At 42.5% G+C, this 27,914-nt stretch overlaps 2 long non-coding RNA genes across 3 annotated transcripts in view; one reads left to right on the top strand and one right to left on the bottom strand.

The window, feature by feature from the left end:
* LOC308567732 overlaps positions 1-27,914 on the top strand; it is a 569,384-nt gene that overhangs the window by 314,063 nt on the left and 227,407 nt on the right. The window lies entirely within an intron of this gene.
* On the bottom strand, positions 15,972-26,382 carry LOC308567829. Of its 2 annotated transcripts, none has more exons than XR_014000381.1 (3): positions 26,286-26,382; positions 20,421-20,485; positions 15,972-16,211 (listed from the first exon to the last, which is right to left on the bottom strand). It is a non-coding gene; the product is annotated as an uncharacterized lncRNA (long non-coding RNA). The 2 variants fall into 2 exon arrangements; XR_014000382.1 differs by lacking the exon at positions 15,972-16,211 and adding an exon at positions 18,192-18,783.

Genomic DNA, 27,914 nt, shown 5'->3' with positions numbered 1-27,914 from the left:
TCGCAGTTCATAGCAGCTCCATTTTCAAGGGCTCAGTCCCAGTGTGTCGGACCTGGCTGGCCTCAGATCTGAACAGCCTGGAACATAGCACGTGGCCCTGCCCCGGCCTTCCCCCCTCAGGCGGCAGCTTTCTTCCTTTTAAGAAAGAAGGCTGTTCTGGCCTCAGAAAGCTGAATTGTAAAACACGTATTTTTCCTCTGTTGACATCTACATAAAAAGCTTCATGAATATTTATTTAGTCCATGAAACAATGGCCAGGATCCTGCACTTACAGAAGGCATTTGGAAGACCAGGTCTTCGTGGGTCTCTTGTCTACCTTCTCTCAGCGTCTCTAGGTTTGAGGGTCTCCTGTTGCCACCGAGCCATAGTGGGCAACAAATATCAGTGACAAAAGGAACAGAAATGGACTTGACATAAATCGTGTGGTTTGGCAAACTGAAGGCAAGTGAATCCACGGAATTTTATAAACAAAGTTGGTATAAACCCACCAAATTCACAATGACACACAAGAGAGCACTTCATAGTCACACAATTTCATTTAACAAAAACATCCTGCTTCATTAATTCAATCTTAATTATGTTGCTCTTCAATTTTGTTAATTTTTAAGAGTGTGTTTTATAGTTACATCAGAGCTGTGATCATGATTATACTTTATATATCTAAGTATTTACAAAATAAGTAAGCTGGTATTGACTTTCCATGTGAAAATTTCTCTTTTTAAAAGGGGTCTTTAAGTTCACCAAGTCAACTAAACAGTATTCAAAGCAGTAAATAGCTTCTGGAAGCCAAGTGGGCAGGTGCCCATGAAACTACCTACCATTGTGTGACCCCATGTCTGTGAGCTGTGCCTTCACACTTATACTAAAATGCCAAAAGCATGTCTTGAGTAATTATCCAGAGAGCTCAGGGAGTCTTCAGTTCTCAATCAGGATACATTGATATTTACTTTAGTATTATTTTGCTTTTGATGCCATGTTCAGTTTTGATTATTTAATGTCATATAAAAAAGAAAAGTCCTTTTAACTCATAACAATGCAAATCAAAGTACCGCATTGTGGCTACCTCAAGGATTTTGGAAGTGTTCCTGGATATTTAACCACCCTTTCAAAAAAGTATTTCTATAGGAATGTATTTCTGAGTTCTAAATCACGGATTTTTAAAACTTACGATATTTTAAATGTAAAACTTCCAAAAGAATTTGCTAAAGCTCTAAAGTGTATGTGTGTGTGTGTGGGGGGGGGGCGGCGACAGAGAGAGAGAGAGAGAGAGAGAGAGAGACTGACTTTCTACCAACCATTAGAAGAGAATGTATGACAACGTAATGTCAGCACCAAAGACGTCCAACCTTGGTCTCCGTACCTCACCCTTTAGGTGCAAAAGACATTGGTGAACTTGCTAAAAATTCAAGTATTAGGGCTTGACTCTGCTGGAAATCTGCAGTTAACTCCCCCCCCCCAGAGAAGTAACAGGGCTACGCCTTGGGGGTGACAACTGCCAGTTGGGATCGGACCAGCCACCTGCTCTGGGTCAGAGTGCCTGGCCCTTCAGAATAACAGCAGCCATCATTGCTGAGTCCCTACTTTGAGGCAGATGCTTCCCTATATTAGCGCATCAGATCCTTCCAAGCTCATTAACTGTTAGTGTTTTAAGCACGTTAGAGATGAGGAAACTCAGGTTCAGAAGAGGCAAGCCCCTTATCCACTGTTGAACACTAGTGATAGATGGAGCTGGGACATGAAGCCTGTCTGACGCCCAAGGCTGCTACTCCATCGGACTTCTTGTCGGGTAAGCACTCATGCCAGACCCTCAAATCCCTGCTGCCTCGACTGAGCTAGCCTAAGCGGCGCCTTGGTTGCAGGTAATTTTCTTCCCAAACCTGCAAAGTGTGGCCAGTCACATGATGAAGTCCTGGCTTCATGGTCAGCTAAATTGGGTTCTCTTCCAGCCCTAATCTTCACCGTCACTCCTATATGGCCTCTGCCAGACTTGTGCTTAACTCCAAGGTCTCTGCCCTCTGCCTGTCTCTGCATGAGTGAGCTTGACAAATGTTTTCATTGGGGAAGGCAAGCTGCCTCCCTGTGCTTGCTTCATTATGAGCTCAGTACGGTGGCACTGTTGGGTTTAGCTATAGTCATCAACACTTTGAGTTGATGCTGGTCTAAGCAATCGTCCTGGACAGACTCGGATGGATTAAAATCACAGACCCAGAATCAGAGACGTCCCTGCTCCAGGATGAAAGGCAGCCCATGAGGGTTAGGACACTCTCCCCACGGTGGCAGGCTCTGTGGGCCTTATGAATGGATACATTGCTACTGCTTTTGAGATTACTCCTATTACAAGAGAAGTAGAAGAAACCCTAGCTAGGCATCAATCTGGTGCAGCTAGTAATCATCTTATCTCACCTGTTGGCCACTCACGTTGGAAAATGGGTACATAGGTCTCAGTGTGCCTACGGAGGTCCCCTGATGATTAGGAAGGGATCTGTAAATGAGACAAAAATCCAACTGTAGATCTAGCCATGAAGATCTAGGGGCTAATCCACAAAATACTCCTGGAAAACTTGAACAGTGACAGGGAGCAATCTTTGAGAGACCTCCGTATTGCCTGGAAGATTGGCTGTCTCAGCAATGCTTTTCTCTGCAGAGGAGCACTTCTCGTAGATGTACATGCTTATTTTTATATTCTCATAAATGGTTTGCTTTTGAAAGGCAAGTTAGAGTGGAAAGTCAGCACGAACTACACAGGCGTGGAGGGAGGAAACTGATGTGGGAACAGTAGCTTGGAACCTACGGAAGCAATGGGAAGGGATGGATACGGTGGCAGCACAGATGGGCCCGCATGGGGGTTTGTCTTGTGTTACCATCTCCCAGCTCTAAAAATCCTTGTTCTCAGCTTGCCACTTTCTCTGCTCAACCTTAGGGAGAGTTTCTCCTTTGCTGGTCCAATTTATAAGATTCTGTGCTGCCGAACTTAGGGACTGTGTGTGTGTGAGATATATACATATATGCGTGCATCTATGATAGAGATACTTATGCATGTGTACATATATGTGTAAGAATGGTATGTTTATACATATATACATATACCTATATGTATGTTTCTGTGTAGATATACGCCTGTCTCTTTTTCTCAGGATCACGTGGCCTAGAGATTACAGAGAACTTCTGGGGAGAGCTTGAGAGTAAGGAAGTTGAGAGGTTCTGGAGTGGTTGTGGAGTTTATGAGCTGAAGATATAAGACAGAGGATTCAAGTATCATTCTGGGTCATCAGTGAGGGTTCCATTAATGGTCTTTGAGAGCAGCAAGACTGGGACTTTTCAGGCGCTTGGGCTCATGGGCCTGTGTCTCTTTGATGTGACAGAACCAAGACTGAATCACACGGGGCCCACACTGTGTTGGACTTACACAAAGGTGGGTCCCCCCCCCCCCCCGCCCCAACACACATCCCCTTTGTTGGCAAACATGATTAGTAGGGAGGACATTGAGGAAAGGGGAAAAATCTTTTGAGAACCAAAACAAGTTGAAGTTCATTTTTCAGAAGACAAGTTTCTTCATTGGCATTCCCAAGGAGGCCGTCAGATGGAGAAACTGTCAGAGGGACGGAGGCAGGAAAATGGACTGACTTGTCCATTCAGCCGTCTGCTCATGGAGATTCATGGGAATGCTTTCTTCCAGCCAGCACCTCCTTGTCAAAAAACGGAGCAAAAGAGAAATGAGCTGTGAGACTAAGCATATGTGTTGCTCATGAGAGTGAGACTTGTAGATCAGGAAAGATTTTGGATGGGTTGTCCTTTTAGTTCTGCCTCTGATCTGAATATATTCCATAAAAAGAGGAATGTGCTGTGTGTATGCGTGCATGTATGCATTCATGTGCACGCACATCATTTACTGAACGCCCTACTCCTGGTTCTCTGCCTCCTAGGATGGTACTGATTTCTGTCCAGTAGCAGAGCTAAGACCTGGCCATAAACCTCCAGCTGAGAGCTTTGCTGAATCCCTAAGCTGGATTTTATGGATCATCAAGAATCACTTATAAAAGAACTTGATAGTAGATTACAAATTGTGGCACTTTCTTATTTATGGTAGACTATTTCAATTCAGAAGAAAATTACTATTGGCCAATTCTACCTTTAGAAGTCCCTCAAAAAAAAATTTAGACATAAGTTTCATACCTATGTATGTGGAAGTTTGCTTTTTGAGGACACAATACAGGAGTGGGCAAAAGTAGGGTTTCTGGTTGTAATACAAATAAATAACACAGTAATAAATAATACAAGAATAAACTATGTTTTATATGCTCACAACTGTAAACCTACTTTTGCCCACCCAGTATAAATATTTAGCAAACTGGGAAATAAAAATAGTGAAACAGTTCCTTTGTGTGTCAGAAAAAGGAAAAAAAACCAACAACCCAGTATGGATGTGTGCACACGTGCAATGGCAATTAAATTAACTGCTTTTGGAGAACTGCTTCTCTAAATATTTCAGGCAGGAGCAAGCTGTAACAGCAGGGAGAAGAAACTCAATTGAGGGGTGCATGGCACCGTCTAAAAAGGGGGAGAAATCACTCTGTCAAACAACAGAGCGTTGAAATTAAACAGGTATCAAAATTACACCCTCCGTGGAAGAGTGGCTTAGGCTGGGAAACTGACGACCGGGCGGGGGCCGCCTGTGTAATTTCAGCCTGTCACCCGGTAACTACAGTCGCAGTCAACATACTCATAGCAACAAAGGGGCCCGTCTGCTGCACTCTCAGAGGGAGCCCGCTGCCAAGCCTCTGGGCTCTTAGGAAAGAATCAAGATCCCTCCCCAGCTCTCAGAACCCCCTAGAATTCTGAGGGCAGCTACTCTTTAAGAGAAGTACAGTTCTTTATGTCTATTAGTACCGATGACAAAAATATTCTCTAGGAAGCATAGTATGAATGAAAGTACCCGTTACACAGTGATACAGGGAAGAAATTGCAGGCAAGTGGAGCACTGTAACAGTTGCCACAACTGGTGATGACACATCCGCATAGGGCACATAATGACAGCACAGATAGAGATGGAGAAGGTACATTGGTCACAGTCCATTGGTAAAACCAGCCACATGGCCCTAACCTGAGTGTCTGGGGGTGGGACTGGGTTGCAGAGAGATGTGTGGACGTCTGGTAAGCATCCAACTCAAAGTCCAGCATCTCTTGATCATGCCCCACAAATAGTGTTTCAGGTCTAGATGTGGCTTCTCTTGGTTCAGAGACCTAGGAACTAAAAACAAATTGCCTGCCTTCCCTTACTCACCAGTATCCGTGGCAGACCACTTACTGGATTCCAGATAATTTCCTGTTATTTGGAAAGGGAAAGAATGGAGCCACCTAGCAGCCACTGGTCCCCAGGAATTTGATATCTCCCAGATGTTGGAAGGCGTCCTATGCTCCTGGGTGAATCCTCGGTTAGGTTCTCTGAAAGGAGTTCCTTTGTCCATTTTTTTTCTCCGGTGGACCTTGACTGGGCCTTCTAAGGGATTCCCCTTTCTTTTTTTGTCATCTTTGGCCAAGGCTGAAGCAGGTATGGGGTAACATTTCCTCCTCAAAAGCTGGACAGCTTGTGGGAGAGGCAGATCTGAGAGTCTCTGAAGGTCTCAGATGGAGGCTTTTTACTTCCAGCAGTTTCTTTTGGCAACGCATCTCCCTTAAGAATTAAGTTGGCATTTGATGATTGATTCCAGTATGTTCCATAAGTCAGTAGCCACTCAGTTTTTTTTTGAAACACAGTTCCCAAATCTGGTTTGTGTGTGCCGCCTTGTTTTTTTCTTCACCCCAAATTAGTAACCAGAAACCTTGAGGCTTTGGGGAACAAACAGCAGGGAAGCCACATGTCACCTCCCCTGCCCTTTGCTTTTCCCAGAAAAGGGCCTAAGGTTGTTAATGTATAGCTTTCGATACATCAGGGAGACAAAGATGAATAGTTTAGTAGAAACAAGACAGAGTATATTATATGAGGAGACATTTCATACACACAAAAATGCAATTGTCCAATAAATATAAGAAAAATATGCTCATCGCAAACTTAAAAAATTATGAGATATATTTTCTACCTGTTAGCTTTAAATATAGATTTAAATATATACATATTAATAAAATGTATATTCAAGGTGTACAATATGATTTGATAGAGTGAAATGATTACTGCAGCCAACCTAATATCATCTCATAGTTACCTTTTCATGTGTGATGACAACACCTGATGTCTGCTCTCAGGATATTTCTAGTATTCATTCATTTTATTAACCATTGTAATCATGCCTGTACATTAGATCTCTAGACTTATTCATCCTGCCACACCCTTAATTTAGTCTTTGCTCTGAGTCATTTTATCAAATTGAGAGTTCTAATTAAGCATCTGGGATGCAAGGTCCTAAATGTTGATACCCTGCATACTTCCTCTATTTTGTTTATTTTTATAAACTGGCCAGTTCTTCCCCAGTTCATCTTTCTAGCAACGTCTTGTCATATGCAGCCAGTGCAGCTCCACATGGTAATTATCTGTTTTCATTATGGCAGGAGACTGCCAAGCCAGCAGAGGCACAGCACAGTGACAGTCACAGGCACTGCACACATGGGCCACCCTCTTTCTCCTCTGACATCCAGGTCCTTGTTGCCTGCTGCCCAACAGCTACACTAATGTGTGTATATTACAGTTTTTGTTATGACAGCACCCTGCTTCTGGATTCCAATTCTGTGTAAGGAAATTAATAGCAAAATTTCAGGAGATTAACACAGTAAAGCCCAAAAGGCCCTGCTCCAGCTAATAGCCATGCCATCAGAAATGTGTGATCTCTAAGCTCTCCACAGCAAATGTCGCAGTCTAGAAGTGTCACAGGCCACTTTCACTATGCCTGTTAGCCAGAACCAGATACAGGGAACCAATCTAACTGCAGGAAGGCTGGGACTCAGTAGTGAAGCCTAAGAATAGTGACATGTCTCTGCCACATGCAGTCCACACACTTAAGCAGCCAACTGCTAAAATGTAGTTCCCTTATCAACCACTATATGGAAGTGCAGAGAGTGTCCAAATTCCTTCCGTTTTCCCGAATAACCCAGGACTATTCCCCTGAGTTTCCCCTCTCCCCCAATCTCCTACCTGGGTCACCATGGAGCTGGCTTTGTAAAGGAGAGTGGTCTAGGTTGGTGGCGGCAGGTGGGGGTCTTCCTAGAGGTTCCGCAACCCTCTCCAGTCCCATTTTTTGGAACTGAATCTGGTGTTCGGCTAGATGTCTCCCACTCCCCACCCCTGACACTCACCCTACACTTTTTTATTTAGACAAACTCCTCAATTACTTCCTCTTCCTCCCCTTCCCCTTACATTGCTTGCTTTTCAGGTCTGGAATGCTTGAATGAAAGGAGCTTTAGGTTTATTTTAAAATATTTTCTATGAATTTATTGTTTATGTGGTTTATCACGTTTACTGATTTCCGGATATTGTACTAACCTTGCATCCCTGGAATAAATCCCACTTGATCAAGGTATGTGATCTTTTTAATGTAGTGCTGGATCCAGTATGATAATATTTTGTTAAGGATTTTAGCATCTATGTTCATCGGGGATATTGGCATATATATATATATTTTTTTTTTTTGTAGTGCCTTTATCTGGCCTTGGAGTTAGGATACTGCTGGCCTTGTAAAATGAGCTTGAGAGTCTTCCCTTCTCTTGAATGTTTTGGAATAATTTGAGAAGGACAGGTGTTAGTTTTTTATAACTATGTTACTCTGTTCCTCCTCCGCTTCCTCTTCCAAGAGGACCCTTCAACATTTCTTGTTAAGTACTGGTTTGGTGGTAGTGAACTCCTTTAGCTTTTCTTGTCTGGGAAGCTCTTTATTTCACCTTCAATTTTAAATGATAGCCTTCATGGGTAAAGCAGTCTTGGTTTTAGGTCCTTTCTTTTCATCACTTTGAATATTTCATGTCAACCCCTTCCTGCCTGAAATGTTTCTGTTGAGAAATCAGCTGACAGTCTTATGGGAACTGTATGTTACTGCCTTTGTCTTGCTGCTTTTAAGATTCTCTCTTTGTCTTTAACCTTTACTGTTTTAATTATTATGTGTCTTGGTGTGGGCCTCTTTGGATTCATCTTGTTTGGGACTCTCTGTGCTTCCTGGACTTTGTGTCTTTTTAGTCACAAATTTAGGGAAGTTTTCAGCATTATTTCTTCAAATAGATTCTCAATCCCCTGCTTGCTCTCTTTTTATGGCACCCCTATGATGTGATTGTTATTATGCTTCATATTGTCCTAAAGATCCCTTAATTGATCCTAATTTTTTAAAATCATTTTTTTCTTCTTGCTCCTCTGATTGTTTTTCTGCTACCTTGTCTTTCAAATCACTGATTCAGTCTTCTGACTCATCCAGCTTACTGTTTATTCCTTCTAGTGTATTCCTCATTTCAGATATTGTAGTGTTCATTTCTGATTGGTTCTTTTTTATGGTTTTGATGTCCTTTTTTATGCTGTCTTATGAGCTTATTTCAGGACTTTCCACTCTACTCCATTGATTTCTATGGCTCTCATTATGCCAGAACCACACTCTTTTATTTATAGGAAGATTTGAAATTGGGAAGTGTGAGTCCTCCCACTTTTTCTTTTTCAAGATTGTGTAAATATAATTTCAGTGTCCCCATGACATACTACTGTATAGACGTACCTCAATTTATTTTCCTAGTATCTTGTGGTTGGAAAGTAGATTTCTTCATTCAGTTATCAAGCACTGATTGAAGGCCAGCACTAGCCAATGCTTAAAAAATATAGCTGTGGCCTATCAGAGGGGAGGGGGATTGGGGGACTAGATGATAGGAGGTGAAGGGAATAGCCAAAAAACATATATACATACCACATAGACACAGACAACAGTGTGGTGATAGCCAGAGGGAGAGGGGGGTGGGGGCTAGGTGGAAATGGGCAAAGGGTGGGGAATGGGGATGGAAAGAGACTTTGCTTGGGATGATTGGCACACAATGCAGTGTGCAGATGATGTTTTGTTGAGTTGTGCACTTGAACCTATATGGTTTTGTGAAACAATGACGCTGCAATAAATACAATAAAAAAATACAGCTGTTGGCCTGGCTGGTATGGTTCAGTGGTTGAGCATCCTCCCATACACCAAGAGGTAGCCAGTTCAATTCCTGGTCAGGGCACGTGACCAGGTTGTGGTCTCGATTCCCAGTAGGGGGTGTGCAGGAGGCAGCCAATAGATGTTTCTCTCTCTCCCTCTCCTTTCTCTCTAAAAATCAATAAAAACATACTTTAAAAACATTCAGCTGTGGGTTCGGCAACAATACTTTGCACTAAAATTGGAAATGAAGGATGCTTATATACAGAACTATTAATAAAATAGTATGCAGAAAAAATATTAAAAATCAAAACTAAAAAATTGAGAGTACAGGTAGAAAACATTTTCTCTGCCTAATAGTATGGGAAGTTACCCCCAAACTAACTTCTAATATACCTCATGTCCAGTTGGACACATTTTCTATACCTGGAATATCACATAATGAATCATTTTTAAGAAGCATCCTAGACTTCAGCCCTTCACTGAAATTTCTGTGGCCTTCCATACATATGGCCTGTCATCTCTCCAATAAAGATAGGGAAAATAAACTGTGGCATTCTATCTTAATGACTGCAGATTCTAGTATTCTAGTTTGTTTATACCTATGTGAGCTCTAGAGTTGTTGCTTTTTTTTTTTAATTGAGAAGATGGTTTATCTTTATTGTGGTTGGAGGTTGGAATGGGATATTGGCATTCATTTCTTATTTTAAATTAGGAAAGATAATTTTCTTAGACTTCTAATGGTTAGATTGTATAATATATATAAAGCCCTTTGAATAGCATCTGGCACTTAAGTGCTTCATAAATGTTAGTTCTTTTCCCAGAAAATTCCCCAATTTCTATTCTACCACCCCCACCTGTGTTCCTTTACCAATGTGACATAGTGCAGCCAGGGCTAAAGAACAAGGATGTGTGATTAAGAACACTTTAGTCCTGACTCTAGAGGAGTCTTTAACCTCCTTGTTCTGTGCTCAAAGCTACCTGAGGGCTTTGGATGCTTTCTGACAATACACAAGTCTATTAATTTTAATATCCAGATTTTTGGCCTAAATATAGTGTGACCAAAAACATTTAAAAATATATTCCACAGGTCATTCCTTATAGATATTCCAGTTGAAGGGTGATAGAAAATGTTGTACCAAAATATGCCACTTTAGCATAAGGATTATTTTGAACTGAAGGCAATCGAGAAGCAGCAGATACAAGAAAAGCTCTCTGCGCTCCCCCATAACTGGCTAAAAGCAGCATATACATGTGTGCAGGCGTATTTCCTCCCCTCTCTACCAAGAAGGACAGACGTGAATCCCTAGAGAGAACTTTAAAACTCTATCAGGCAGAGGTCATACCAGGGGAATCTACATAACAAACTGAAAATTAGCCTGTATCTATCATTAGCTTTCATATTTATTTGCCTTCCCACAATTTGTTCCTAGACACTCAAAGCCTTTTTCCTCTGTCTTGTCACATTTCTAAAAATCTATTGCCCTTTGGTTAAGATGGTGTATAAGCCCAAGTTCTAACCACCTCTTTGAGTTACTCACTTCTGGGTGCTCCCATATATACGAGTGAGCGGTGCACATGTTAATAAACTTCTGTTTTTCTCTCGTTAATCTGTCCTTTGTTAGTCTAATTTACAGGGCCCCAGTCAGAATTCAAACGGGTAGAGGAAAAAGATTTCTTTCCTTCCCTATACCGTCATCCTTCAGTAGCAGTACCAGGCTGTTCCAGATTCCAGTACCGTCAGTTCATGGTACTGTGGCTCTTAGTGGCTCCTGATTATGGTAAATTAGAAAAGATAAAATAGCCTCCACATGGGCAGGATTTGTTGAATCGGTACAGAGCATGTTACATGGAGACTTTTCTATTCGATCAGAAATAAGGAGACAAAAGTATCATCTCCCTCTCAGGGCACCTTCACCAAGAGCTATAACCCCCCCACCCCCATTCCACCAGGAGGTGTCGAGGTGGAGTGAGCTCCTGCATTCAAGCTGGGGATGGGGTGGGGCAAGGGCAGCAAGAGGTAAGAGAAACAAGTGAGTTCTCCTGATCCATTTCTGGTGACTTCAGATTACTGGACATTCCAGCACACTGTTCTTCAAACTTGGTCCTACCATGACATATAGCTTTGTGCGATAATATCCTTACTCTATATAAAAAAAACAAAGTTAGTGTCAATTACTTTAGTAATATTTTAAGGGAACTTGGGGATAAGTCCCAAATTAAGCAGTCCTGAAAACAGAAGGATATGCTGTGACCCACTAAATTGATTCCTCGACCCTTGCAGCGAGCGGCAACCCCAGGGTGAAGAGGGCCGAGTGTCCAGAGGTGGCCAATAGAAGCTCCTTCTTCCCTGGGAGTATGTACAGTAGGCTCCAATCTCTCAAACATGCTTTGTGTGTATTTGTGTTTTGTTCTTGCCCAAGAAGAGCCTAATTTACCTGAACTGATGCAGGGTGTTGTAAGAGAAGTTTCCCTCAATGTTTTCCTCACTTCCCTACATTCCTTCTGCACCTTGCGTGTCCAGATCTTTATTCATTGAGTAAGGAGAAAAGAGTCCTCTCCTCAAAGATGGGATAAAGGTATCTATAATTTTTGTTAACATCTTGCGATAAATTTCATCTAGCTTACCCTCAGCTGAGAGAGACATTTTTTAGTCTCAGCAGAAGGCATTCATTGATTTTTTTCCTGACCTCAGCAATCAATTCTCTAACATCAGCAGAGTGTTCTCCAATTCATTTCAATTCTGACACTGTCTAGAGTCAGCATCAGATCCCACCAGGTATGGGCTCAGTCCCACAAGACTGGCCCCACTTCAGATGCCAGTTGAAAGCACCAGGTTGTCACTGATAGTTTTGATCAACCAACTATGAATTAAGGGGTTCCTATACTCCCTTTCTCAGGTTTGATAATTGTCTACAATAACTCACAGAACTCAGGAAGGCACTTTACTTGCTATTACCCATTTATTATAAAGGATACAAATTAGGAAGAGCCAAATAAAAGAGGTGTTGAAGGCAAGGTATGGGGGAAGGTCACCCTCCCAGTACCTTGATGTGCTCACTAACTCCCAAGTTCTCCTAACCCTGCCATTCAGGAGTTTTTCTAGAGGTTTTTATTACATAGGCACACTTGAGTGAATCCTTGGCAATTGGTGATTGAATTCAATCTCTAGCCCCCTCCCCTTCCCAGAGGTCAAGTGTGGGGCTAAAAGTTCCAACCCTCCAATCACGCCTGGTCTTTTGGTGACCAGCCCCCATCCTGAAGCTATCCAGGGACCCCCAACTACCACCCGTCTCATCCGCATACAGAAGACATTTTTATCTCTCTCAAGATTCCAAGAGTTTTGGGAGCTCTGTGCCAGGAAACCAGGGACAAAGAATATTTTTTATTATAGCACATATTTATTGATTCCCCCCCCCCATGAATATTTGTGGGCATCTGAGCTAATGTAAAGGGTTGCAGGAGAAGGGCCAACTTCGGTTATTGATTTCCTCCCTGCCCCTCACCTGGCTTGGTGTGCAGGGTGGAAGTGAAGTTGGAGCAGGAACCCGTCAGAATTGCTTGTGTTCATCTCATTGCCCTTGTCTCCTGATCAAAAGCAGAGTGTGTCTGGAAACCATCTGAGTGTGAAAAATCTCCCTACTGAAGTTGAAATTGAGAGTGGGTGAGAGAAAATCACGAGGGGTGAGAAAGCACTCGAAAGTTTTTAATAGTTGTCCAGTTTCAGCCTGCTCTAGGCCCCTTTCCTACACTCTTGAAAGATCATGAAAAGGTCACAGAACAACGTTTGACTGCACAAGGCACACAGCTGCGGTGGTCCTGTGTATGAAACTACAAAGAAAATAGTGTTTAAAAACATTTCTCTACGTTTTTTACATTTCCTCCCTTTTAGTGCTTATTTTCCTTGCACCTGCAATTGGTCTCTTCCTATCATGACCCTTTATCATGTTCTTTGTGATAAAGATGCTTCCCCATCTTAGTTCTCTCTGGTTGCCATGCAGTAACCCAGTGCTGCCTGGGAGTATATTCCTTTTTTTTATCTCTTTGCAAATTTTTAACATTTGCCTTTTTGACTTACAAAACTCATACCATCTATCATAAATAAGACAGGAAAAACACTATAGGCCACATCCCTGCCCTGTGTTTCCCCCCCAAACACAGGCTTGTAATCATGATACACATTTTGATTTCTTAAGATTTTTTATTCTAGTAGATTAAATATTTTTCTTATAGGGCTGCTCTTAAAAAATAATAGACTATTTTAGTTTTAGGTTAACAGGGAAATTGAGGAGAAAGTACAGAGAGTTTTCATATATCCTGTCACAGCCTCTACCACCCCCAGATTCTCCAGTCATCACCCTTGAATTAGTGTGCTGCATTTGTTATAATTGATGAGTAAATATGGATACATTATTATTAACCAAAGTCCACACTAGGATTCTTTCTTTGTATTGTACATGCTATGGGTTTCAAGAAATGAATGTCACATACCCCCCATTAGAGTGTACAGAATTGTTTCCCTGCCCTCAAAGTCCTCTGTACCTACACATCTTCCCCCCAAAAACAGAAACAAAAACATGTCACTAATCTTTTTAGATTGGCTTCTTTCATTTAGCAATACTCATTTAAGTTTTCTCCATGTCTTTTCCTGGTTTGGTAGCTGATTTCCTTGTATCTCTGAATAATAGTGCATTGATCGGACTAATATACCACAGATTGTTTGTTCGATAGAGCCTCTTTTAATTGCAAAAGCTTTGCATTCCTGGCTCACTTTAACACAACCAAGAAATTCATTATTCTCGATTATAATTGCAACATCTTTATCTTGATGTTTATGGAAAAGTTCTGATTTTTCATAATTCATAATTCTACAAGAAATAAATGAGAACCATAAATGTATCACCAAACATCATCTTCATTTCCTATCTGGTCTGACTTGAGGAAATTTTTGATGAACATCCACAATATACTAGACATCCTAGAGAATCTCTGAATTCTTAGCTGAGATCCTCATTTGGAAAGCATCATATAGGTAGAGGACATTCTACATGGTTTTCCTTTGGCAGATTGTCATCTTTCTAATTAGGAAAAAATGGCAAATTATAAAATAGCACTATTGATTTTTATGTTTATGTCAGATATCTATCTATCTATATGTATATAAATGTGCATGCATTTTATGCCTTCTTCCAGTCTTTGTTTACTTGGTGTATTGGTCCATTTGAGCTGCTATAATAAAATACTACAGACAGGGTAGTTTATAAATAACCGAAATTTATTTCTCATAGTTCTGGAGGCTAGATGTCCAAGATCAGGATGCCCGCGTGGTTAGGCGAAGGCTTTCTTCTGGGTTGCAGACTTCTCACTGTGAATCCTCACATGGTGAAAGGGGTCAGGGAGCTCTGTGGGATCTCTTATATGAGCACTAATCCCATGCATCAGGGATCCACCCACAAGATCTAATCATTTCCCATAAGCCCTAACTATTAAAACCATCACCTTTGGGGGTTAAGATTTCAACATGTGAACTTGTCAAGTGACACAAACCTTCAGCCCATAGCATTTGGCATGTAGTCCCCCCACGTGAACGTGGCTGATACCTTTCCCCTCCTCACCCTTCAGTGAAGCTCATTGGCAGGTGAGAAGATGGAGACATCCTGGTGGTTTCAACGGGCAGCTTTGTCCCTGGGTGACCAGGTAGCACTGACCCAGCGAGTTCTGAATTAACATGAGAAGCACTGTGGGAGGAACACAGTGTCAATTCTCAAAGGGCCTTTACTGTGTTTTCCATCTCACCCTCCGGAATCTAGTGCTGCACTTTTCCTCGATGAAAACTCATCTTATTAGACTAGAATGGAGTTTTTGGCATGATGGATATAAAAATCAATCTTGTTTAGGTAGGGGTCTGATTTATTTACTCAAGGTGGTAAGTTAGGAATCAGAAATCTCAATTTAGTCTCAATTCAGTGAAGATTTATTGAGGACCTAATAGAAGCTGGAAACTATTCTAGATGGGTTAAGAGATGGTAAGATAAGTCAGAAATGAATGTCAGCCTCCAAGAGTTTACAGGTTTAGGAGGACTGACTTGTTGGGTAAACGTAGAAAGAAATCTCAATTATGAGAAAGGAACAATTAGGGTAAAGGAGTTGGGGGGGAGGTGAAGACTGTGAAGACTTTCGGGGGGAATATCCTATAGCACAAGCACTGCAGAGAGAGAGCTTGATCTTCCTAAAGAAAGGTATTTGAACGTTTGGGTAGTGAACTATAAAGGCAAGAAGAAGGTCCCCATCTGTCCCCATCTTGTCAGTGTACCTGCATATTAAATGCCGACTCTCCGCATTCTACTGAACCCCACCCCACCCCTCACCCCATGCCATGAGAATTTTCTCTGGCCTCTAATTTCCTTTCTTTTCCTTCCTTCTCTTTGTCTCTCTTATAAAATTGGCCACTAAGATCTCAAGAGTCAGCATGTGTTGACTATATTGAATATCCATTTATGTTGCCTGTTTCTACTTTTTGAAGGTATATGAAGTGGCTTGTATAGCTCACAATACTGAATGAAAGTAGTTTTATGTATGTGCAGAGGTGTTATCCTAAGCTCTTGGGGCAGGAGTGTGTCTATCCGATTCCCCAGGTGTCTAGAATAGTTCATGGGGCATAGTCAGTGTCTCTAACGTGTGTTGGAAAAAAGGCTTCAGGCCAGAAAACCTGGAGTTCATGCTATTTATTACTTCTGTGACAATGGACAGTCATTTTAAAAAATGTCTCCTCATTTAAACACGAGATTAATCATATTTCAATTTTTAGTTTAAAAAACCAGAGGAAATAAAGGATAAGAAAAGATTTAAAACTATAAAATGTTTTAAGTATTCATATGTTGCCATTTGTTTGCATGACAGTCAAGAGTTCTCAAAGGAATCAAATTCTTCAGGCCTGACGAAGTCCCGGTCCAGCCTTTTCAGCTAACTGGTTTCAGTAAATAGTGGAGGTTTCTCATGCTCTATAAAGTCCACATTTCAGGGCCATCTCAGTTCAATGAGCTCATGATGTGTCTCTTGTGAATCTTTCACTTGTGCAAATATTTCCAAATCGGCTCCCTTTCTTCTCCCCTCACTACTGTGTACCTTTTAAAAAACATATTAATTTTTTTTTCCAATTACAGTTTATAGTCAATATTATTTTGTATTACTTTCAGGTGTACAGCATAGTGGTTATACAATCATATACTTTACAAAGTGATCAGCCCAATAAGTCTAGTACCCATCTGGCACCACATACAGTTATTACAATATTATTGACATATCCCCTATGCTGTACTTGACATCCCTGTCACTGTTTTGGAACTACCCATCTGTATTTCTCAATCCCTTCAGCTTTTTCACCCAGTCCCCCAACCCCGTCCCCTCTGGCAACCATCAGCCTGCTCTCTGTATCTACGAGTCTGTTTCTTTTGTTTGTACCTTAATACATGTCTGGGAAAGGTAAACTCTTAGCCTTTTTAAATTGGCGCAGAGAGCAAGGTCCTAAAGATTTATTTGTAAAATGCGTCATTTATGCAGCGCAAAGCTCAGTGCTGCATAAAGAATACCTGGACACTTTTCAAATTTCATCCCATTAGCAGGCCTGTCCCCACGTACATCGCTAGGACCTTATAAGAAGTGCACCTAAATGTCACTCTCCTTGTATGGGGCCACGTGGGTGATGCAGCAGGTCAAGAAAACGCACGCTGCTGAGCCAGTTTCACTGAACTGCCGGGAGAGCTGGGCCCAGCATGTCCTCCGGAGGTGCATGTACAGATTATAAAATGCTCCTGAACACAGGATGCTGAGAGAAGAGTAAGGAAAAGATGACCTATCACAGTATAACTTCCTGGCCCTTAGAAGACTTTTTTCAAGGAGCAAAGAGGAGGTTGGGAGCTCTAGGACACTCCCTGCCTCAAGGACACACATGCCTGGGCATGTACATACATGCAAACTTACATATTCCCACCCACACTCAGCAGGCCTGGAAGGGTCACCCAGAAATAGTGTAGGAGCCGGGGTGACTGCACTGTTAGCTCCCCCACTTACTCTGCCCTGAGTGGTTCCACAGTCTTTCTTCAGGTGCTTTGGGCTGTGAAAGGTGACCCTTCTTTAAACCAAAGCACAGTCTTCATGTTGCGGTAGAAATACCCTAAGGTGTAGGGTTCCTTGTCCGCTCTCTGTCGATGACACAGCAACAGACTGCGCCTTCCCCAAGTCAGCCTGTGTCTTTTCTCTTGGTGAAAACGATCCCCAGGCTGTGCTCTGGTGGCGGGGTGGCTCACCAGACACAGCCAAGGTGAAGCAGGATACCTCTACCCCCAAACCAATTAGGAACAACTTGGCTCAGCCGAAATTCCCGGGTGGTATTTGATAATTTCTGCTTTACGGACTAAGCCCAGCAGGTACATTTCGTAAGGAAGATAAGGCACCTGCAAGGGAGCAGGGGTGGGAACAGTGTAAAACTACCATATCAAATACAGATCCTGGTTAAATCCCAACTTCAGATCAATTACCTCAGATGAATAATTTGTTGATAGGACTGTGTTCCAAATATGCCCAGTTAAATGTGAACGTCAGATAAGCAAGGAATGCTTTTTTAGTGTAAGTACATCCCGAACATGCCCAGTTAAACTGGAATTTCTAATAATGATTTTTTGGCGTAAGTATATCCCATGCAATATTTGTCCGAGTGGACTGAGTGAGGTGGCGAGAGGGGAGGCCCGTGACTGGCAGCCCTTCAGTGCCAGATGGAATTTGGGAAGGATTTCCAATGGAATCAGAAGAAAGTGAGGGAAAGCGTTGGCATGAAGAAATACCACCAGCAGAAAGGAAGCAGTTATCAGTCACACAGATGAAGTAGTGGAAATTGGGTTAAAGAGGAAAAGTAATTATTGTACTCTATAAATGTTTTTAATCTTTAAATTTTGAAGCATTTTTTTCTTACGGTACGTTCACCGTAAGTGCTTTAATTTACTTCAAGTAAATCCCACTGTTTACTCTAGAACTTCCTTCTTGGAAAACTGTCCAGTAAGAAACATATTCCCTTCCAGGTTCATTTACTTTGCCTTTGCCATACTTCCTAAAGTCTCTTCTATCTGTGTATTTCACATATTAAAAAGTGCTACCATTTTGGCCCTCTAACCAGGACCAAGCAAGCATTTAATCCATCAATGTGGCTCTCTCGCTGTCTTCCCCCATGGGAATCTGGGCATTTGGAGGGGAAATTCAGAGCAATGTCTCTTCTCCTTGCCCACTCCAGATCCAACTTCCCCCTAAGTTAGGCCTTTCTTCTCAGAAGTAGTTCATGGCCAGCTTCTGCTTCGTTACCACATGTGAGCCTCCCCAGGCAGCAGGCTCAGCTGAGTGTTTGTCCTCAGGTTAGAGCGTGAAATGTCTCCGTTTAATGGCATGTGAGCAGAGATGGCACCTGGGAAGCGACCTAGTGCTCGCCCGACTGAGCATCAGTAGGAAAGAATCAATCTAGCATACAAAAGCAGGACAGATAAATTGCTAAACACTGTAGTACAATGATGGCATACATCTCTGAAATGAGAATCGTGAAAATCAATAAGAATTGAAATTGAAACAGGAAGAATTGTAGCTGTCAAAATGCAGGATGTCCGCAGGATGTTTGAGCTGAGGCCCACATTGGCTTCTCTGGCACCAGAATTGCCTGTTAAGAAAAGTTGTCTCTCGGGTGATTTTTGTCATGTCTCTTTGATAAACATTGCATCCTGGGGACTGGGTTCTTCTCCCTAATGTTAGGAGGCGTTCCCTCGGCGAGGGAGGAAGGGGAGGGCGTCTGGGGAGGGGTGAGAAGCCAAGGTTCGGGGGCTCATGAGGGAATGGGGTCTAGATGTACTGAGGCACATTTAAAACTCGTCTAATGATTTTTTTAAAAAGTCTTGTCTGGAACACTTGCTGGGAGTACAAATAGCAACAGGGCACAGTGATGACAGAATTTGTCACAAAAACCCCAGGGACCAGAGACCTCTCCTGTGTGTCTAAGTCGCAAGATGAAATTCAATATATGTGGCTTTACATTTTTAATATCTCCTTTTATTACAGATCTTTATTTAATTTTTATTTTTTCAAAATTTTACCAATTTATATTAACACAGTTCCTACAGCTCCACATTCTTGCCAACTCTTGGTAGTGGCAGCTATTGTGTTGGTTTGTTTTTGTTCAAACATTCTTTTGGTTGAGTAGTAGTGGTGTGGCATTGTGGCTTTAACTTGTTTCCTTATGTCTGATGAGATTAAGACCCTTCAGTTGTGTAGCACTATTTAGATATCTTCTTCTGTGAAGAGTCATGTCTTCTGCCCATTTTAAATATTGGAGCCTTTTATTTCTTACTGATTTATAGTTCTTTATATCTTCCAAATACATTATCAGTTATATTGATTGCAAATATCATATCCTAAGTTGTTAATACATTAATTTTAAATGTAGTCCAGTTAATTTTTATGGATAATGCTTTTTGGGTCCTTTTTGGATCTTTATTTCTCTACTCAGTTTTTTAAAGATTATGTTAAAGGATATATCTTTGTGCATCGGCCACCTCGAGATGTAACTAAATATCCTAACTGCTCAAAAGAACAAGTTTGCTTTTGCAAGGTAAATCAACTAGCAATTCACAGACTAATGCCATCAATTTCTTCATACTGTGCCTTGAACGCTTATATATTATCATTGGCTTGAAGGGGGGCAGGAGCCCACCCACATATTCTTTTCATTGGCCCCATGTCGATCTTTCTCATCCAAGGTTTCGTGGATGATGTTCTCCAGAGCAGCACTTCTCAAGCCGTAATGTGCCTACAGATCACTAGGGGATCCAGGTTAAATGCAGCTTCTGATTCAGTAGGTCTGAGGTGGGACCCGAGACCCTGCATTTCTTCCAGGTATATCATCAGTGCAGCTGATTTGAGAATCAAGGTGTTCTAGCACAGGGCAGATTTTGCTACCAACAGATAAGGAACATTATCTACTGGCATTACATCAGTAAGATTTTTAACAGATTAAATCCCCCCCTCCCCCATGTCACTGAACTAATGACACAGACCAATATTCTTAAATTTTTTTCAAATGCAAAGTACGCTTTAAGCTGGCAATTGCTAATTTCATTTAAAAATATCTGGGGAGTTTGGACGTGTGGATCAACTTGTCTTATTTATAACTAATGGGGGGTTTTGAGGCTGAATCCTGTAAGGCTGACACCAGCCAGCTGGCCAACATAGATTAGTATCGTATTTGAAAGAACTTTTTAGTATAGAATTTGGAAATAAAAGCTTAATTTGAAATATGCTTACCTCTTTCTCCTCTGTCTTCTTTCTCACCCTAACACTTTCCAGCTTCCCACTCAGCTTCTCCAAGTCTGTTATTAAGAGACCAACAATAATTGCACTTAGTATGCTAATATCTTGAGCAACTCAGGGTTTAGAAATACTACCTAAATATTATACTACATTTTAGGCTTTCCTGCTTTTAAAAAAGATGGTTTATAGAGAAGAAACCTGGCAAACTGCATGCATGTACTGTTGATATGATGTAACGAGAAAGGCACACTTCGCCTGTAGCCTTTCTTCCCCCAAACACAAGACCCCACAGTAATCACAGGAAAACCATCATTCAAACCTGAACTGAGGGACATTCTACAAAATACCTGGCCAACGCCCCTCAAAACATGAAGGTTATTCCAGAGACTGAGAAGCTGTCACAGAGCAGGGAAACTAAGGACTAGACATGGTGTGGCTCCCTGGGCGGACTCTTGGAACAGAAGGGACGCAAATGGAAAAACTGGTGAACTCAGAATCCAGACTAGGTTTTAGTTAACAGTAATGTATCAGTGTTGGTTGCCTCCTTTTGACCAGGGTCGAATGGAAACATTAGAGAAAACTCCAGTGATCTGCAATGTTTCTGTAAATCCAAATTTATCCCCAAATAGAAGGTTTATTAAAAATGGTACTGAAGCAGGGGGTGGGATGCGGGAAGCATTTGAGGAACTATTGAAACATTCTTTTTGAGAGTATAGTTCATGGACATTTTTTTTCCTTATAAAGTGTGTGTGTGTGTGTGTGCACGAGGGGTTAGGAGTGTGTACTTTGCTAGTGACATACTGAGAAAATAAACAAATGCAAAAATCAAAGCCTACCGCTGGTTCAAAAAGCAAAGCAAAAAAACCCCTCAGTGTCTTCAAAGGAAAGTTCTTGGCCATGAAGGTAAACCCAGAGGCTAATCTGACATTTACCAAATTGCTTTGAAAGAAAGAGAAATCTAGAGGAAATGTTGAAAAAGCTGCCCAGTGGCTAATCCCAAAATGGATCCCTATGGAAGAACCTGGAGAGATCCATTGGGCAGCAGCCGTGCATTTCCCGGTGATCACTGACCCTGGCGCGGCCCCTGCCCCACGTGTGCCCCAGAGAAGCTCCCCTGCAGGAATGAAGTGGAAACATCTCGATCAATACAAGACACTCTATTTTCCATTTGCTATTGTTTTTAAGGGCTTATCCTGTAACAGCACAGGGCGGATTCAATTCAATGTCAATTCACCTTCTGGATGGGAAGGGGACTCCAGATACTGACTTTCAGGGCCTGATAAAGTTTGTGACAAGGCTCAGCTTGCTGCCATTCTGACCAAATGCAACATCAGCTGTGGAGGAACCAGCAAAGCAGATGCTCAGCGTCACTGCAAGATACTGAAACCCCTTTCCCCTTTCTCCCTTTCCCCTTTTCCCCCTTTCCCCCTTTCCACGCAGAAGCAAAATCAGCAACAGACCTGAGCTGAGCTCCTCCTGGCTGCTCTACCAGCCTGTCAGGAACTTCTCAGGGTTCTCAGGTAGTTGCAAAGAATTCCTTTAGTTTGGATTTTCTTTTTTACATATTAAACAAGATTGAAATGAGTAGTCTTCCAGCTGCACATACCATTCTTCTACTTCCATATCCAGAGGTGACTTAAATGTGCTGTTTAAAGCCACGTTTGACCTTTAAATTGACCGCATGTTTTTTTAATATTGGTTTTAAGTGTGTGATGGTGATGGCAATGTGCTAGACTCAGAATACTTTTTTCATACTTTTTCCACCTCCTGCTCCTGCCCCAACTGAAAAATAATGGGCTTAATCAGGGATGTGGCTTTGTGTATGTTTAATATCGGTAGCAGATTATTTTCAAAGGTGGCTGTGACGTTCCTGCCGTTCATGTTGCATAAACCCCTCTGCAATGTGACTTTGCAGCTCTTATCAAGAGAAGGGATTTTTTTCACCTCGGATCTGGTTTGTGACTTGCTTTAGCCACCAGAGTATTAGACAATGTGACAGGAGAGACTTGAGAATGTGCTTATTGGGGCTTTTGCTTTCTGTTCTGCTGGGAACCCTCTGCCCTCAAGGAACAAGCCAGGGTATCCTACTGGAGAGGGAGAGGCTACAGGGACAGGGTCCCTGGCTGTCCCAGCCATCTAAGCTAAGGCTCCAGTCATGGGACTGAGGTCCTCCTAGGCCACCTGGCCCCAGCCAACCCAACTCAGGCCAGAAGAACTGCTGAACTAACCCACAGAACTATGGGCAATGACAAATGTTGTTTTAAGCTACTATGTTTTGAGGTGGTGTGTTCCATAGCAGAAGCTAACTCATGCAGTAAATATTCTTTGTTAGAATTGTTTACGCTAACATATTTTTTCTCATTTTACTTAAGTCTTCAATATTTAAATCCTAATTCATGTTGAGGTCCAGATCAAGTATCTTGTCTTCAGAGAATCTGCCTCCTCTGTGAGGCAATTCATTGTTCTTGTCTTGATACCTCCATGCCTCTCTGTTGTATTTTACCTGTGACATAAGTGTCATACTTCATTATACCTTTCTCGTTCATGTCTGCATTTCCCTCTTTCGCTAAGCTCTAAATGGTAAGGTCTGCACATCTTTCACTGTAGCTCAGCCTTCAGCATCGTAGACACTAAAATATTTCTTCAGATGAACAAAATGTAGGAAAGTTCTAGGAAAATGTTTTTCTTTCTTTTTTTCTTTTTTTTTTTTAAAATTAACAGCTTCATCTTTGCTCTTGGTTCTTTGAGGGAGCCTAGTACACGGGGTGGGGCAAAAGTAGGTTTATAGTTGTTCGTATGGAAAATAATATAATTAATAAATAATAATACAAGAATAAACTCTGTGTTTCACATACTCACAACTGTAAACCTACTTTCGCCCCACCAATGTCCTCTTGAGTTTTGATCAACCTGAGAAATAAGACACGGGAGATGGCAAGTCAGACTATACTACCTATTTTATTCCTAAAAGCTAAGTTAGGGGACCTGTTTTATCTATAGGCCAGCAGGCTTCCTAATTCTGGATTCCAGAATGAAGCGAATGGACCCACCCAGATGTAGGCTGTGCTGTGCTAGATTGTGTTTGAGTGGAATCTTGAAGGACACCCTGCCAGTCCCTCCCCTGTTGTAGAGTTGACCCCACTGTATCCATGTCCCCATTGTACATTTGTCATATGTCTTTTTTGGTGTTCACAGCTCTTCCTGAAAGTCTAATAAATTATAGATCTATCTCTCCCCCAACCTCTAGATTGGAATCCCCTCGGGCCAAGGCTTGGCATCTTAGTTATTTCTATATCCCTTGTGCCTATATCCGTATATCCCTAGTGGAATTCTAGGCACAGAGTTAGTGCCTCATGGGTATTTGTTGAAAGATCAAGCTCTGTAATTCTGTGATTCCAGAAATAGTTTGACATCACCTTTCTCCCATAATTGGTATTGAAATCATCGCAATTATTACATGGCAGCAGCTTTATGACACAAAATATCATTCAGACAGAAGGGGAATCAAAGCTGCATGTGACACATCTTGTCTGGTATATGATGCTGATTTTAACAGGCACATGCTCACTCAAGAAGCACAGTTGCAACTCACTGCAGTAATACGGGGCAATTATCCCAAGCACTTGCTGTGCGTGTGCTAACTTCACCACCCCTCGTGTGGCAGTGTTTTTTAAAGGCTTAAAGATAATGTGAACATGACATGTCTGGAAAGTTAATAGGGTTTTAGCTGACATTTCTTCTTCATATTTTCCAAAGGCTTCACAGGCAAAACGCCTTTGAAGATGTTTCTGTAAGGAACATAGCTCCTCAGATTCTAGTGGGGTGTGTGGTGCTTATTGAACATGTGCACCCCTGGTCTTGAGAGTCTTCTGATTCAGGAATTCTGGGTCATGTTGAACAACCACCCAGGTGACCCTGACGCCGGGAGCCTATTGGCCGTCTTGTGAATATGGGCTCTTTCAGTTGAAAGGAACAGAGGCCTGATCAAGTTGCAAGGCCATCTTCCCTTTGCCGTGTGTGGCTGGACACCTCTCCTCAGCAGGCAGCTGGGGCTGATGGTGGGAGGGAAGGCTCCTGGGGGAGAGGCTGGAGGCTGAGGGGCCCTGGTGAAGTTTCCATCACTGACACTTGAATCTTCTCAGGATCTGTAGCAAAGTAGGGGGCGAATTTGTCTTAACAAAAGCCCTTTACTTTATGGAGTGTCAGTTAACCACAGGAAGGCAGTTTGAGACACTGCTGTGGAACATGAGGTTTTGATAATACAAAAACTCAGACAAAGGAAGAAGTTCTAAGATGTTTATATTTTGAGAAACTCTTAGATCCCAAGGGCTGGCAAATGGAGAGAAGATGCTCGGGGAAAATCTGCTATTCAGTTGAGTCAAACTTTGTGCTCACTCTGTCTTGGGCTCCTGAGAATTAGCTGCATACCCCCATCTTAGCCATTTGGGGTTTTCCATGTTGTTTTTTTTTGGGGGGGGGGGGGCACATGATTTTATTTTTTACTTATCAGTCAGTGGGAGTATGATCTACTGGATGGAGATTTACCTTTATTACCTCATTCTGCATGTTAAAAGTACAAAACAAAGCAAAACAAACTCATTCCAGAATTGACTTTGTTGGCAAAATAAGTATTTTAAGAGTTTTCTGTGTCTGCACACGCGCGTGTTTGCATGTGTTTGCAAAATTATGGAGTCAAAAACCATATTCTTTTCCTGAAACTTGTAAGCTGTCCCCAGGTGAGAAAGATTTCATTTTGGACAATGCAACGAAACTTAATTATCCACGTTTTGTGTCTGAATGCTTGACAGCGATGCCTTGGAAATACTTTGATATGCAACCTCTCTTCCTTCCCTTTGGCTGTCAGACAGCACGCCAGCTGTCAGATGGAGGGAAGCAGGAGACGTGGGCATTGCCATCACCCCTTCCCCACGGAGCCCTGTAAACAGCATGACAGGGTAAACCGGCCTCCGCCCAGAGCAGCAGGTGGCACTCGGCGCCTGCAGAGCTGGGGTGTAAACGAATTTCAGTGTCTTCACGATACCAAACAATAAGATTGCAGAGAATGAAGCCTTTGTTATGAGAGAGCCCGATATTTGAAGCAAATAACAGTAATGATGAGACTTTTCATTATCGCGCGGCTTTCCCCCTTGAAAGAGGTTTCAGAGAAGAAGGTGCCTGTTCACAAAACAGCCAGTGTCCCCCCTTTTCTCGGGAGAGCCTCTCTGGACCCCCTCTTCTCAGAGAGTGAAGGTGATACTGATCTGGGCCAGGTGGTAGGTGGAGGCAAGTAAGTCCATCCTGGAAATGTTACTCTAAAAAATATTTTGCTCTAATTACCAGGAAAAGCCATAGTGGCCTTCCAGTGGAGCATTCCGTGTGGTCACCCTGTTTCTCAGCTCGCTTATTCCCTGTCGTTCCCTTGCCATTTTGAATTTGTCACTACCTCCAGAGTCCACCCGAAGTTCTCCCCTCTCTTCTCCGAGCCCTGAGTGCTCCGCACCAGGGGCTTGCTCTCCCCTGACCCCTGTAGCAGGTACAGAAGCACAGGATGTCACACAGCTCAGCATTTGTACTGTCCGTTAGCTGTCTTATTCCTCATGTTTTTAACCGGATTTTGAACTAGTTGTGAATACAGAAGGTGACTAGGCCTCCAGTGTACTCTTATGGCATCCAGCGCGTTTCTAGATTCATAATGGACCTCTTGCCTTAAGCACAGCCAACCCAACCTGGGAGCATCAAGTCAGGATCAGAAGAGGGAGCCCCAGGAAAACCCAGGCAGTCGAAGATAAAAGTGTTGGCCCCTCTGACCTTGTGCTGTCTTCTCTTACCTTCTGCCCGCCCTTCCGGTCCCACGCTTACCCTGCAGGCTTGATCGCAGGTCCAGCTTCCCCAGCTGGGGTAGCCCCTCTCTTCCCCCAGCTGTAGCTTTGCAGCTGCCTCTGACTCCTGGTCCCTCTGGGTGACTGTTCTGCCTTAGCCAGCCTCCAAGATCAGGAATGGGACCACACACTGTCCACTTTAGTAAATATTTAATCTTACCTCACGTAATCAATCAAAATGAAGCCAAACTTTGTGTCAGGACCACAGCTGAGCATAACCTGACCGCCCTTCTACTTCTCCAGCCTTTGTCTTCTCCTTTCCTCTCCTCTCCCCTCCCCTCCCCTCATTCCAGCCTTCTGCCCCCTGGGACTTTTGGGCCCTTGCACTGCTGTTCGATCACACCTGGCTCCTGCTCATGTTTAAGGTCCTGCTCAAATGGTAGGTCACCCTTCCAAAGTTGATCTCATCCAGTTATTCTCTCAACTTATTTTTGCTTCCTTTACAGCATACATCATGACCCATAATTATCTTATTCATTTATTTGCTAAAGTGTTTACCATTTGTCTCCTTTCATCAGGAGAAAATGTAAGCTCCATGACGACAGAGACCTTATCTATCATTTCTGTCACTGAGAGGGCATTAAACATAGAAAATGCTTAATCCATGGGTGCATGGTTGCATGGTTGCATGGATGTGGGAGGAGTGAGGTCATAGAATAATGAAGCTCTTTATTGATCTCTGTTCTCTACTGTCTTTCGCTCCAGGGACCATGCCCTCTCTATTGTATATATGGTTTGTCACCTAATTGAGAATGAAATTGAAATTGCTAATGTCAGAGATGCCAAGCTGTCTTAGTAAGCTGTGGCTGGATGTCCATGCCAGGCCTTGATTAATTACCTGCTTTTTTTCACATTTAAATAGAAAGTGACACCAATTCTAGTTGAGCATTTGCTAAATCTATGATGTGGATGAGACAGTGATACCATCGCTACTGACCGTGTGGAGTTGGTCCACCACCAGCTGGAGGAGCAGCTCCATTTTTCAGCTCTATTCCGCCTTTAAAGGGGGTTCTGGTTGACATATACGCGAACATAGTCAACCGGGAAGATTGGGTGATACTGATTTCCCCCATTTCACAGGCAAGCCAAGGCTCCGAGGCTCAGTCCCAGAGCTGCTATAAAGAAAAACATGAACTGAACATACATGCTGGCTGGGAAATTCAATTTGGTGTGCTTCCCTCTACATCACTGACTCTTGCTCCTCTGCGTCATTTTCCCACTCTCTTCCTTTACTCACCATCATAGCCGACTGGATGAAATTGCCGTGACCAACAGAATCGGCCTCTGAGGCCACGTAATCCATGGGGCCCTTAATGATTTCCCTTCATAAATGTGTTCCTGGGACAGTGCCTGGAGGCCATCTGCTTTCTTACTACTCTAGGGTGGGGTCAGCAAACTTTTTTGTTGAGCCAGTTGGGAATCTTAGACTTTGCAGGCCCAGAGGCAAAACTGAGAATATTATATGGATACTTACATGACAAGAGATAAGATGAATTTCTGCAGTTTTTTTCCAACAATTAAAAAATGTAAAATCTATTCTTAGCTCACAGACCATACAAAAACAGCACGATTTGGCCTGTCAGCTATAATTTGATGATTTCTACTCCAG

Source organism: Miniopterus schreibersii (assembly GCF_964146895.1).
Source record: "Miniopterus schreibersii genome assembly, chromosome: 15".
Lineage (NCBI taxonomy): Eukaryota > Metazoa > Chordata > Mammalia > Chiroptera > Miniopteridae > Miniopterus > Miniopterus schreibersii.
This window is presented reverse-complemented; position numbering and strand designations above follow the sequence as displayed.